The sequence below is a fragment of the Emydura macquarii genome, unplaced genomic scaffold (assembly GCF_026122565.2).
Source record: "Emydura macquarii macquarii isolate MOO-44397 ecotype Brisbane River unplaced genomic scaffold, CSIRO-AGI_Emac_v2 contig_3295, whole genome shotgun sequence".
Taxonomy (NCBI): domain Eukaryota; kingdom Metazoa; phylum Chordata; order Testudines; family Chelidae; genus Emydura; species Emydura macquarii.
In genome coordinates, this window is record NW_027133432.1 from 2,087,132 (window position 1) to 2,100,992 (window position 13,861).

At 41.3% G+C, this 13,861-nt stretch overlaps 1 protein-coding gene and 1 pseudogene across 1 annotated transcript in view; one reads left to right on the plus strand and one right to left on the minus strand.

Annotated features, from left to right (window-relative positions):
* Nucleotides 1-13,861, plus strand: part of KCNQ5 (potassium voltage-gated channel subfamily Q member 5) — a 174,666-nt gene that overhangs the window by 59,888 nt on the left and 100,917 nt on the right. The gene's annotated exons all lie outside the window — the stretch shown is intronic.
* LOC137143035 (mpv17-like protein 2 pseudogene) lies at nucleotides 3,862-4,856 on the minus strand (annotated as a pseudogene).

Consider the following 13,861-nt stretch of genomic DNA (forward strand, 5'->3'; position numbering starts at 1 on the left):
AGTGGTTAAGGCACTTGGGACATGGAAGACCCAGATTTGAATCCCCTCTCTGGTACAGGGGGACCTGAGCACAGATATTCCTCTCCCAAACAAGCATCCTAACTACTAGCCATTAGGTTATTCTGGGGTGAATTGTGCTCACTCTCTCTTGTTGAAACCATTTCACTTTGTGCAGACTTTGACTCTCTCAGGGAGCTGATGGGCAGGATCCCCTGAGGCTAATACGAGGGGGAAAGGAGTCCAAGAGAACTGGTTTAAGAAACCTTATTGAGGGCACAGGAACAAACTATCCCGATGTGCAGAAAGAATAGCAAATATGGCAGGCGACCAGCTTGGCTTAACAAAGAAGTCTTCGAGGAACTTAAACACAAAAAGGAAGCTTACAAGAAGTGGAAGCTTGGACATATGAGGGAGGAGTATAAAAATACTACTCAATGAAGGGTGAAATCAGGAAGGCCAAAGCACAATTGGAGTTGCAGTTAGCAAGGGATATGAAGGGTAACAAGAAGGATTTCTACAGATATGTTAGCAACAAGAAGAAGGTCAGGGAAAGTGTAGGCCCCTTACAGAATGGGGGAGATAAACTAGTGACAGACGATGTGGAAAAAGCTGAAGTACTCAATGCTTTTTTTCCCTCTATCTTCACAGACAAGGTCAGCTCCCAGACTACTGCACTGGGCAGCACAGAATGGGGAGGAACTGGGCTGAAAGAACAGATTCAGGACTATGTAGAAAAGCTGGACATTCACAAGTCCATGAGGCTGAATGCAATGCATCCGAGGGTGTTAAGGGAGTTGGCTGATGTGATTGCAGAGCCATTGGCCATTATTTTTGAAAACTTGTGGCAATTGGGGGAGGTCCTGGATGATTGGAAAAAGGCAAATATAGTGCCCATCTTCAAAAAAACAGAAAAAAGAAGGAATTGGGGAATTACACACCAGTCAGCCTCACCTCAGTCCCCAGAAAAATCATGGAGCAGGTCCTCAAGGAATCCATTTAAGAGACTTGGAAAAGAGGAATGTGATCAGGAACAGTCAGTATGGATTCACCAAAGGCAAGTCATGCCTAACCAACCTGATTGCCTTCTACGATGAGATGACTGGCTCTGTAGATTTGGGGAAAGCAGTGGACATGATATACCTTGACATTAGCAAAGCTTTTGATACGGTCTCCCATAATATTCTTATCAGTAAGTTAAAGAAGTATGGGTTGGATGAATGGACTATAAGATGGATAGAAAGCTGGCTAGATCATTGGGCTCAGTGGGTAGTGATCAATGACTCAACGTCTAGTTGGCAGCTGATAACAAGCGGAATGCCCCAGGGGTTGGTGCTGGGGCCAGTTTTGTTCAACATCTTCATTAATGACCTGGAGGATGGGGTGGATTGCACCCTCAGCAAGTTTGTGGATGAGACTAAGATGGGGGGAGTGGTAGATATGCTGGAAGGTAGGGATAGGATAGAGAGTGACCTAGACAAATTGGAGGATTGGGCCAAAAGAAATCTGTTGAGATTCAACAAGGACTAATGCAGAGTCCTGCACTTAGGATAGAAGATTGCCATGAACTGCAACAGACTCGGGACTGACTGGCTAGGCAGCAGTTCTGCAGAAAAGGACCTGGAGGACAAGAAGTGGACAAGATGCTGGATATGAGTCAACAGTGTGCCCTTATTGCCAAGAAGGCTAACGGTATATTGGGCTGCATTAGTAAGACCATTGCCAGCAGATCAAGGGAAGTGATTATTTCTCTCTATTCGGCACTGGTGAGGCCACATTTGCAATACAGTGTCTAGTTTGGGTCCCCCACTACAGAAAGGATATGGACAAATTGAAGAGAGTCCAGAGGAGGGCAACAAAAATGATTATGGGGCTGGAGCACATGACTTATGAGGAGAGGCTGAGGGACCTAGGCTTGTTTAGTTTGCAGAAGAGAAGAGTGAGGGGGGATTTGATAGCAGCCTTCAACTACCTGAAGGGGGGTACAAAAGAGGATGGAACTAGGCTGTTCTCAGTGGTCGCAGATGACAGAACAAGGAGCAATAGTATCAAGTTTCAGTGGGGGGGAGGGTCGAGGTTGGATATTAGGAAAAAGTTTTTCACTAAGAGAGTGGTGAAGCACTGGAATGGGTTACCTAGGAAGGTGGAGGAATCTCCATCCTTAGAGGTTTTTAAGATGTGGCTTGACAAAGCCCTGGCTGGGTTGATTTAGTTGGAATTGGTCCTACTTTGAGCAGGGGGTTGGACTAGGTGACCTCCTGAGATCCCTTCAACCCTAATCTCTTATGATTCTATGAAATACATGAATATTCTCTAAAGCAGGGACTTGAACTCATGTCTCCATCCCAAAAGTGCCCTAACCATCAGACTAAAGGCTAGTCTGCTCTCAGTCACTCCTGCTGAAGCAGTTCCACTTTATATAAACACAGAAACATTCATTGGGCCAAAGAGAGACTGTGAGAACAACTCTTTAGCCTGGTGATTAAGGCATTCACCTGGGAGGTAGGAAAGATGGATTCAAATTGTGTCTCTGCCTGATTCAGAGAAGCCATTTGAATCCACATCTACCTCCAATTGAAAAATCAATTATTTGACTCGCTCTGATAGTTATCCATTGTGATGGGGAGAGGAGGACATGGGGGTTCTGTTTTAGGTGGAGGTAAGACATCTAGGAAGAAATGTGCCAGAGGCAGCTGCAGAGACCAATTAGAGAGGTGGATTTATGACTCATCAGTAGAAAGATGATAGCTGAAGCCATGACAGAAGGTGAGGTCACCCAGGTCTAGAGAGAGCAAAGGAAGGGATGTGTCCCTTTTGGTACAGGTTGGAAAGTAGGGGAGGGAAGAAGGTAGAAGTGCTAAGGAAGAAGATACTAAAGGAATAGTATGAGAGGTAGGAGAGCTAGTTAAATAATTGTTCTGAAAGCCCAGTGATGACAATCAGTGAGGATGGTGTAGTGTATCATTTCAAAACATCAGACAGAAAGAGGAGAATGAAGAAGGAGAAGTCACACTTGGATTTGTCCTGGCAGCATTGGCTGGTGAATTTCATTAGTGCAGTTTGAATGGAGTGAAGTAGGGGAAAGCCAGATTGAAAAGGCTCCAAAAGTCTGCAGTGTAAAAGCCAAAATAATAGGTCTAGGCAACATGCTCAAAGAATTTGGAAGTCAATCGGAGGAAAAAGATTAGACAGTAGCTGGACAGGCAGGAGGGATTGAAACAGGATTTTTTAGGGCAGATCCATGTCTGAGAGAGAGAGAGGCAAAGGAATCATATGAGAGACAGAAAGAGATTATACATGGGTGAAAGAAGAAGAATAATGGCATGAGGGAGGTCGTGAGGTGAGAGCAGATGAAAAGGAAAATTGAGTAGATAATTACTGTTATTATTTCAGCATGTACCTTTCCAGCCCTAGCACCCCCCAGTCAATACATAGCAATATCAATCATCAGTTTATCATAGCAAATACAGATTTAGGTAGAGAAATCAGACAATAGAAATATACAGTAAAATTTTCTCTAAATTCAAAAAAATATTTGTAAAGGGATTGAGCAAGTGGCATGTCTACATAAAAGTTTAATGAAATCAAAACCTTGATCGATATATTTCATACACATCTACAACTGATTCAGCCATTTCCCTTCTTCAGGGAGATAGGACTGGATAAGCATGCCAGATTTTGAATACTCCCTCAGTGTTACATATTGCAGGGTTAGACTGAAAAACTCTCCTACATCCACATTATTATTTTTAAAGAATTTTCATGGACATCTTATGGAAACCTATGGCTATAAAGCTGCTCTAATGCTGAGGCGTTTTTATTATTGGTCAGAGCATCACTGCTCTTAGAATCTTTCTCCAGTGTTTATAGTTGTTTGCTTCTGGGTTTGAGGTATGAAAGGGATGTGTTCCATCACAGAATAACCATAACCACATAATACACTTGATACATAGAGTGAGGAATAGTAAGTTAATCACCTGAACTTACGGCCAAACACAGAGATCTGCCTTGTAAAATTCCCCAAACTTCTTGAGTTCCTGCAAGTTTTCCTTCATACTTTGGCCCTCCAATGAACCTAGTCCCATGAAATACCACCCTCTTATAACTGAAGAAACTACTATCTGATCAGTGGATACTTTTGTAAGGACATTATTTATCCTTTTAAATCCCCTTCCTGAATGTTCCTTCTAATCAGAGGTACCAATAAAGTATTAATTGTCCCATGGATGCACCGGTAGCCAAAATACATGCTGCCTAGATCAGCCGCCACTTTGGTTTGTTGTTTGTCCTGATTTCCCAAGTCTGCTGAAGTATGTCTGCAGTCGCTAGCAGTGTGCCACTGCTCACTGTGTTTGTAACCAGAATGAACTGGCTACTGAAAAGGGGCTTCCTGTACCAGGAGAAGAGAGCAAAGAGCTTACTACCCTGGCCAAATATCTTTCTCCTTGTTTCTTTTTCCTCTTCAACAAATCCATATTAACGAGGTAACTCAGACAAGGGCATTTGTCAGTGATCCCTCATCATCTTCCTTTCCCAGACTCTGAGAATTCTGTCCTGTGAGAATTACCATGTTATGATTTTCATGGGTCTTATTGTAGAATGCAGAAGCTGGAAAACAGCTTGATATCTTGTTGAAACAGCTTGAGATCTTGTAGAAAATTAATCAAGGCCATGCATAAAAGGCACTGCTAGCAAACATATCATTAGGTTCTAGTTAAGAATTCTGCTTTTGAGCTTTATTGTGATGTCACCACCACCCTGCATTAAATTGTGGCATACAGCAGAGAGAAAATATAATTATTGAACTTGCATACACAAAAGCAATACTTAATGTATATGTCAGTACCTGTGCTGTTCATATTAACTGACTGTCTACAAATACAGGGTATACTTACATATAGCTTTTGTACAGAACTATCATTATAGTGCTCATTCTAAAGCTGAAATGATAGCTTCAGGCTTTTAGTTGGTTACCAATAAAGTTTTGAAGTTTGTAGGCTACCTTATTACTCTCTCGCTTTGCAAGGTGTCTTCTTTCTACTGATGGCCATAGTCAGAGAATTGTGCAACTTGCAAGATAATTATATTCTGGCATCTTCTGCATCAACTGTGGTTCACTAGCCACTGAGCTTCCTCCCCAGCAGTTGCCAGTGTCTCCAACAGCCCCTGAACCTGGAACTGCAGTGTGTAATCTATCTAGCTCTGCATCGAAGGATAATTGTTCCTTGGCAGTTCTTATGAAGCTACGGTTCTGGCAGTAGAGTTTTCCATTGAATCTGAATGCCCCAACCTTGTGCAGGTCCAGATTCGATTGCGCCCCTCATTTGGAATGTTTTGACCTAAGGTTTTGGTTTGAGCCCACTGTGACAGAAAACACCCCTGTATTCACACCCTCCACACTATTGTAATAATCTTTCTACAAAGTATGCCTTGTAAGGTATCATTTGAAGACATAATTTGGTGGTCAGCATTGTCCTGATCAAATATGTGTGGCAATAATGTGAAGTTATAAGATTCCCCTATATGGCGTATGTTCCAACCCGATAGCCCTGCCCAAACAGAAGGCAAACAAGTCTGTCCTAACCAAAGGAATGTGTGCTCTGCTTAATTTGCATTTAAGCAATAAACAGGCATCAAGCAGGAAGGGAAGACAAAGGAAGTTCAAAAGGTTGAAAAAAAAAGCAGGGAATATCCTTCCACATAGGCCAGTGGCTCTCAATGTGTGGCCTGCAAGCCACTTACAGCCCAGTCAGCACATGCTGTGTGGCCCATGTGACATCTTCAGGGCCATACAGGTAGTAAATATATTGTGTGGATGCAGCCCGCATAACACACAGAGAGCTGCATATGAGTCCCACAATGGTAAATAGGTTGAGAACCACTGACATAGACGCTTAGACTCCAGGGTCTCAGCTGGAAATGTTTTTCAAAAGGGGGACTGAAACTATAAAAAAAGAGGGACAAACACCCCAAGAGACCCCTCTTTCTCTCCCTGCCTATCCCATTCACCACACCTGAAGCAACAAAGGAAACAGGTGTTGGATTCTTGGGGGAGAGGTCCTGACCTGACCTGAGAGTTTGGTCAGTAATCTGCTGAAGCATCTGGTGAGAAACTTTGCTTGAATCCAATATAGTTTAAGTTAAACATTAGTAAATGTTCTTTATTTTTCTTGCAACCATTTTTGTTGACTTTTATGCCTCATTATTTGTACTCACTTAAAATCTCTCTCTTTGTAGTTAACTTGCTTTACCGTTTTATGTAATCCACTGTGGTTAAATTGAAGTGTCTGCATAACTGTTTGAGATAATAAACTGGCATATTATTCCCTTAAAGGAATAACAGACTTAATATATTTGGACTGTCCAGGAGAGGGCTGGGCAGTTCAGGACATTCATTTCTGGGGAGGAAACTGAGACAGGGGATGTGTCAAGGTCAACCTGCACTATAACCAAGACCGGTTGGAGCCAGAGTGTAACCCAAGTGCAGCTGACAGTCTGTAGTTACACACAGACACGCAGAGTGTGCCTTGCATGTTGGAAGGCTGTTTGTGAGCAGCCCAGGTGGGTGGTACTTCAGCAAGGCATTGTAAGGCACCCAAGGTTTCAGGGCAGGGCTGACCCCTCCCCCCACCTCCCCACTGATCTGGACTGTACCCTGGTATGTTACACCCACCCCTAGTGATATAAGATGTTTCCAGTGCAGGGCAGCTGTCCGTGCTTTCAATGTTGTATTTCTCCAGTCCAGTAATGCTTTTCATGGATCTCAGTTAGTCCATTAGTAGTTTCCTTACAGCTGCTCCTACTTTATCACTAGACTAGCTGTAGTACTTGGAAGTTATAAAAGTTCAAATTCTGCTGATATTTCAACTGCAAATTCTCAACAAGGAAACTTAAGTCCATTCTCCATAATCAGTCTCTTGGATGTCATGCCTGGCAAAACTTGCTTTAGAGCATTCAGTGATAGCAGCAGTTATCATATGTTACAGGATCTATTTCTCATTAATCAAAGCAGTAATTACCATCACAGGATATTTTTGTCAGCCCACTGTAAACAAATCTACATCTAGGCTGCTGCAAGGTCAGCTGGGGGTTTAATTTATTTATGAAATGATATGTTATGCACCCATCACCATAGTATTTAGGTCAGGGCCCCCACATGGCGGGGGGAAAAGGGTACATTTTAGCAGGGCCCAGAGGTCCTGGGGGGCCTAGCCCAGGCTCCAACCCCCATTACCATGAGGAAAAAATTGAGACTAAATTGTAGATCGTGCCTGAGGATATTTATAGAAACTTATTTCCCTGTAGCTATGTATCTATGGTCCAGATCTTGTGAGATTTGCTGGAGCCAATCAGAAGCAGTGTTAAAGCAGTCTCAAGCAACATTCTGAACAGAGAGTTGCTGGGCCTGCTGGCCCAGCCCAGGCCCTTCTCTAGAATAGAGAGTGTGCGCTTGTGCAGTTAAACTAGGACTTGTAGTTTGAGACTGAGAGACAGAGAGATTCGTGCTCCTCTCTGTGACATGGTCTATTATATCAAGATCACCAGTCCCAGAATTCCTTGTGCATAGGCAGGAGGGAGGGACAGCTGGTGGGAGGGGCAAAGCAAAGCACCATAAGACGGTGGGAGCCAATGCTGCTGCTTCTTCTGGTAGGATTTGCAGGCCCAAAATATATGTGAGTAAGTGTTTAATTCACTCACAGTCACACCCACACACCCCATACTGCCATGTCTGGTGGTGGCTATAAATACAAATCAGACAGCCAGAAACGTAAGGAGGTAAAAGAAAGGGCTAAAGAAGCTAAAGGACATCAATCTATCTTCCGGTTTTTCAAATCAGACAAGGCCTTTCTGCAGTCAGGCAATGTATTAACTGGGGAAGCAGATAAACAAAATCAAGATGAAAATTATTTCAATATAGAGACTGTGTCTATGGCACTGGAAATTGATGACAAAGAAAGCTGCCAGAACATGCATCATGTGACTACAATCTAATGCTTGAAGATAGTCAGGTAGTATCACCATTAGCACCACCACATTCAGAAGGTTTACAAGAAGCAGGAGAAAGTGGTGCTACACTATCTAATTCTTGTCTTTTCAAAGATCCAGGCCCATGGCCTGAAAACATAACAGATTCTATCCATCAGAAAATTGTTCTATCTGGTATCCTGACTTTTGAAGAAATGCAGAAGCTAGCAAAGTCAATGCCAAAAGATGTTGATGGGCATAATTTTCCTGAATTTCTTCTCAAATGTAAGACTTCCAACAAGAGAGAAAAGATACTATGCGACTGGCTTGTTTGGAGTGCTATCAACCAAGCACTGTATTGTTTTCCATGTCAGCTGTTTCCTGAAGAGAGGCTGAAACAACACAGTATGCTGGCAAAAAATGAAGGGTATTCACCAATTGTGAAAAAATGGTGTAAACTATATACTAAACTTCCTGAACATGAAAAGAGCATAGAACATAAAACTTGCTATTGCCAGTAGAAGCAATTACAGCAGTCACTGTCAGGTGGACATGGAGTGGGCGGTGAGATTCAAAAACAAATATTAACAGAAGCTACAAGATGGAAAGAAATATTGGAAAGATTGTTGGATGTTACCTTATTTCTTGCTTCACGAGGTTTAGCATTCCAAGGAGATAATAATCTGATAGGTGACCCACACAATGGTAACTTTCTTGAAACTCTTGAGATTATAGCTCATTATGACAGCATCACTTGTGACCATTTGGCTAAAGTCAAACAGAAGCAAACAGACGGCAGAACAATGAAAGGACAGGCTCATTATTTCTCATGGGAGAGTCAGAATGAGTTTATTGAATTATGTGGTAAGAGTGTGCAGAAGGCCATCCTTGCAGAGAGAGAAAAGGCCATTTATTATTATACCATATGTGATGCTACTCCTGATCCTCTCACCATGAACAACATGTGTTGATATTGTGATTTCTATTCACAACAAAGACAGTGGTACATTTAACATTAAAGAAAGGTTTCTTGAGTATATCAACTTTGATTTTAAAAAAGGAGAACAGATAGCTGAAAGACTGATTGGCAGCTTGAAGCGTCATAACATTCCTCTGGATGATGGTAGAGGTCAAGAATTTGATAATGGCTCTAATATGTCAGGGAAAATAAAAATGCAGGCCTGAACACCTATGTCCAAAAATGAACTTGCTGTGTATTCTCCTGGTGGTTCCCATTCACTAAATCTTGTAGGGGTTAATGCTGCCATAGCCTATACTGAAACATTAACATTTTTTGGTTGTGTTCAGCAACTTTTTGTGTTTTTCAGTGCTAGCCCAGTGAGATGGAAGATTATAACAGATAGCTTACACTGCTCACTCCACTCTCAGTCAGACACACGCTGGAGTGCACGTGCTGATGCCGTCCATCCACTCACAAAGCATCTTCCAGGTATTCTGGAAGCACTGGAATCTGCTCTTGAATTAAACTTGACACATGAAGCTCAATCACAAGTAGAAGCACTGAAAAGGTACTTCAGCTCATTTTTATGCCTTTTGATGGCTAGCTTCTGGTACAAAGTTCTTTCAAGTACTGAGAACAGAAACAAGAGTTTACGAGCCAGAGCAATCTCTCTTGAATCAGAGGTAGATCTCATTGCTAATACTATTGAAGAAATAAAACAACTTAGAGTTCAGTGGCCCAAAATTCTACAGAAAGCATGTCTTGTAGCAGAAGGCATGGAAATTTTGGCACAATTGCCAAAGAAGAGAGGAATGAAACGGAAAAGATTTCATGATGAGACATCTGAGCCTGAGGAATCCTGTTCTATCATCTCTGAAAAAGAACCAGAGTCTTTATTCAGAAGGAATGTTTTCGATGCAACTTTGGACTATGTCATCTGGAAATTAGAGCACAGATTCAAAGCAACCAATGACATTTGTTTGACATTCTGTTCAGTCCTAAAATATGTGACACTAGAGCCTGGGGAACTGGAAGAAGCTTCTAAATGTCTACTTTACAAGTGTCCTACAGATCTTTCTGAGAATTTTCCTTGTGAAATGTTGCACCTGAAAAAAAACCTTCAGATCTACTTTTGGAAAAGAATATACCCCCACTTGACTTATTAAATGAGATTTACAAAACACAACTGCAACTCATTTTCAGTAAAGTGTGCATAGCCCTATGGATTTTTTGCACAATGCCAGTGACTGTGGCAGAAGCTGAAAGAAGTTTCAGCAAGCTAGCATTCATCAAAAACTGAAGGCGTTCTACGATGGGGCAAGAAAGGTTAAGCCACCTAGCTATCTTGACTATTGAGTGTGAACTTGCAAGAGAAATTGACTTTGGGAGGCTAATTCATGATTTTGCAATGAAAAAGGCCAAAAAAATAAAGATGTAACGTTAATTGGCCTAATTATAAAATGTTTGCAGTCACATTGGTCCATTAGAATAAAAAAATCAAAACATTGACAGGATATAAAAATCAATAGAATAAAGGGGATATACAGGATCTATAATACCTTTATAATGACCAAAAAGTTACAAAATAGTCAGCAAACTTGTAGGACTCTCAGGCTGGCTGTTATGTTAAACAAAAATAGCAAAAGGGGAGGCATTTTTCAGAAATGTAGAATATGTAATAGTAATTTCAGAATTCTTTTTTCATGGCTCATGAGATGGTATGTATGGGATGAGAGATTGTGGTATGTGTGTGGGAAGGGGCCTGTGTTACAAGTTTGTACTGGGCCCGAAAAAATTATGCTTGGGCCCTGATTTAGGCACCTTACATAGGCTAAATGCAACTAGACAGTAAATCTACTGCCCTCAATAAACAGCATAAACAACCCCTTTTCTGTATCCCCTGAACTATAAACAATCTAATGATGGTCCGTAGTTAAGTATATGCTTGACCAAAGAGACATGCCTTGCATTACATTCTAAAGGTTGGCAAAGTCAAGCTCAGGAAGGATCAAACGTCATAGTTGGGGACCGTCTGCTGAAAATGCCTTGCTATAAACTTCAAGCAAACAAATTCAGAGCCAAACCTTGCTCGCCTTACTCCAGAGAATAGTCCATTTATAGCCAACAGGACTACTCACTTGAGCAAGATGAACAGGATTTGTCCCTTAGTGACTGTTCAGTGAAAGTGCCTCCGATGATCTTAGTTGTCCCAGTGAGGTGCAGAGGAAGAGTGAGGGTTTTTAAGGTAACTAAGTCCCAAACTCTATAGGCCTTTTTTTTCCACAGATGTTTAATGGCATCCCTTCATGTCTGGCAGTACTGACATAAAAATTTTTGTAGTGTCTGAAACACTGGATAATCTCTGTGGTTCTGATTCTGTCACCCTTACTCTTGCTGAGTAGGTCCCTATTCAGTATAAGAATGGACCTACTGGCAGACTCAGGTACTGCTTACTGTGAGTAATGATGACAGACCAGTCCTCTATTTTTATATGCTCCTTACTCACCATTCAAAGGAAGTCTGCTTGGTTGATATGCTCCAGTTCTTGGTTACATGTTTTTGACGAGCTGAGATCTCAGCAGTCACTTTTTTTTGTGATCTGATTCTGCTCTATATGTGTTCTTATATCAGCAGTAGCATCATAGTACCTCAGCACTTTCCAGTAGTGCATTAAGTGATCTCATTAACATCTGTCATGTGTGGGTCATTCTCTCTCTCTCATCCTCTCCCTAGGGAAAGAATTGTGTGTGCAGCGTCATCTTGTATTTTGGTAGGGTTGCTTTTAAATCCACACTGCTATGTGTTTATATTACAGCAGGCAAGGTTGAAGAAGTACACCTTGCACTTTAATCAGAAGGTGGTGAGGTTTATAGTGATAGTTAGCTCCTGTGGAAGTTTGTTCCACTCTAGGACTGGCCTCCAAGAAAGCTCTGTTTCCTTCACAGATGAGCTTTACCCTTGTGGTAGAAAGTTCTGTTGTGCCCGAGGAGTGGAGTTGTTGGGATTAGGACCATAGTCAGAGTATTATGTGATCTTTTTAAATATGTTGGGCCCAGGCCCTTGAGCACCTTAAAGATATTCTATGGCAAGCCAATGCAGAGAGCAGAGGACAGATGTGCAGTAGAAAGTCCGTGCTGAATGTCAGAGACCCTTTTTTGTACTGTCTATCCAAGTGATATTTTAATTACTTTCTTTGAAGGTCTTTGGGAGTTAATAACAAAAACTATTGAACATTATTTCCAAAGCATTATGTACTGTGTCCACATGTGTGGTCTCATCCCAGATTAAATCAATCAAACTTGGTACTTGCAAAAACAAAACTAAGCATTCCTTAAACATTTGAGCATAGTTTTTGCTTTATTGTAAAAAGTGTCCTAAAGTCAAATGCCACAGGCTGACCATTTAGCAGTCAGGAGGAGGCTCTTAATCCATATTCACCCTGTAATTGCGTTACAGATTCCTTTCACATCATATTTCAGAGCTGGATGGTTGGTCACTAACCTTTGAATCTCTTTGAAAACATTTTGATGCTAGAATTCCCAGCAGCATCCCTGAGACTTCAACACATCAAAAGGTTCATTGATCTTGCAGAGGTGTGATAGGAATTGGACAGATAGTCGACAGCCTTGAAGAATACTGTACACTTTGTGCACATTTTACACAAGGCACGTCCAAAATTGCTCAAATGTTTTTAAGGACTGGCTCTAAATCATCTGCTATTAGAGGTCTCCAGTATATGAAATTGCTAGCAGAAGTGGCCTCTCTTCTTTTCCCCTCCCCGCCAACACTCTTTTATTCAATCTGAGATTTACATTCTGTGCTCTATTGAGCTGTGTTATCAGATTACACTCATGATCTCTGTTGAAATTCATAAGATATTTACCATGCCCCAACCTAAATAGTCATCTGCAATAACATCCGCCTCCCAGAGCACTTTTAGGACTTAATGTTAATGTTGCAGTCTCTCATCTAGAGCAGGATTATGCCAGATATTCACAGACATCTATGTCAACTGAATGGAGTCCGCAAAGTAGTAAAACAGCTCCTATCTCAAAATAATTGTCAATCCATTTTTACCTTCTTTTTTTTTAAAAAGAACTGCTTTAAATGTTGGTTGCCGTGAGAGTTTCCTTTTGGTATGACATCCAGTGAGATGCTCCAGGCAGAGAGCTGAATAATTTAAAACCTTCCCATATTGATCAGCCACTGGTTCCTTTTTAAGATGTATATTATTGTATACTTTTGCAACTATAATATTGCCCTCTAACTGAAGTGCCCAATCTTTCACTAGATTCTGGTGGACGAGGGGGGGAACTGCCTGGTGACAGATTACGTTAAAGTCCAATTTGTGGCATTTCCCCTTATGAGCATGCCAGTATGCATTTATCTGCAAGGTACCCATATGTGCCATTGTCAAACGTTAGTCTAGAGTTTCTGTGCATGAGTTTGTGCAATCTGTCTTGAGTCACATTAGGGTAATTGTTAAAGCTTATTACATTGAACACAGGATAATTGTCAGTCTGATATCTGGATATCTGAGCTATGTTTTAGGAGGCTTTCAGGTTTAGTTGTGCAATCAGCTCTTTCTCTTCGCTTGTAACAGCCCCAGTGGGTGATGGTGCAGATAAACTCATTTGAAGAAATATGATTGTTGTTACCTGCTTGGTGTATATTATAGGATCTCTCTAACACTACTTACAACTTCCTTGATTTTTTTTTTAATTGTTGGTAATCACATTAATCTCCTTTGGCACTGATGGTGAGCATTTGCTTCACTCATGTTTTTTCCCTCTAATAAATACATTTTTGCAGTTCTTTGCCTACAGAAGGCTTTGGGGTTTTTGTTTGTTTTGTTTTTTTGTTTTGTTTTTCAGTTTGACCTATGATGTTTGAAACTATCTTGTGTGCATTGTATGTCTTCCACTCTGTCTGATGCTT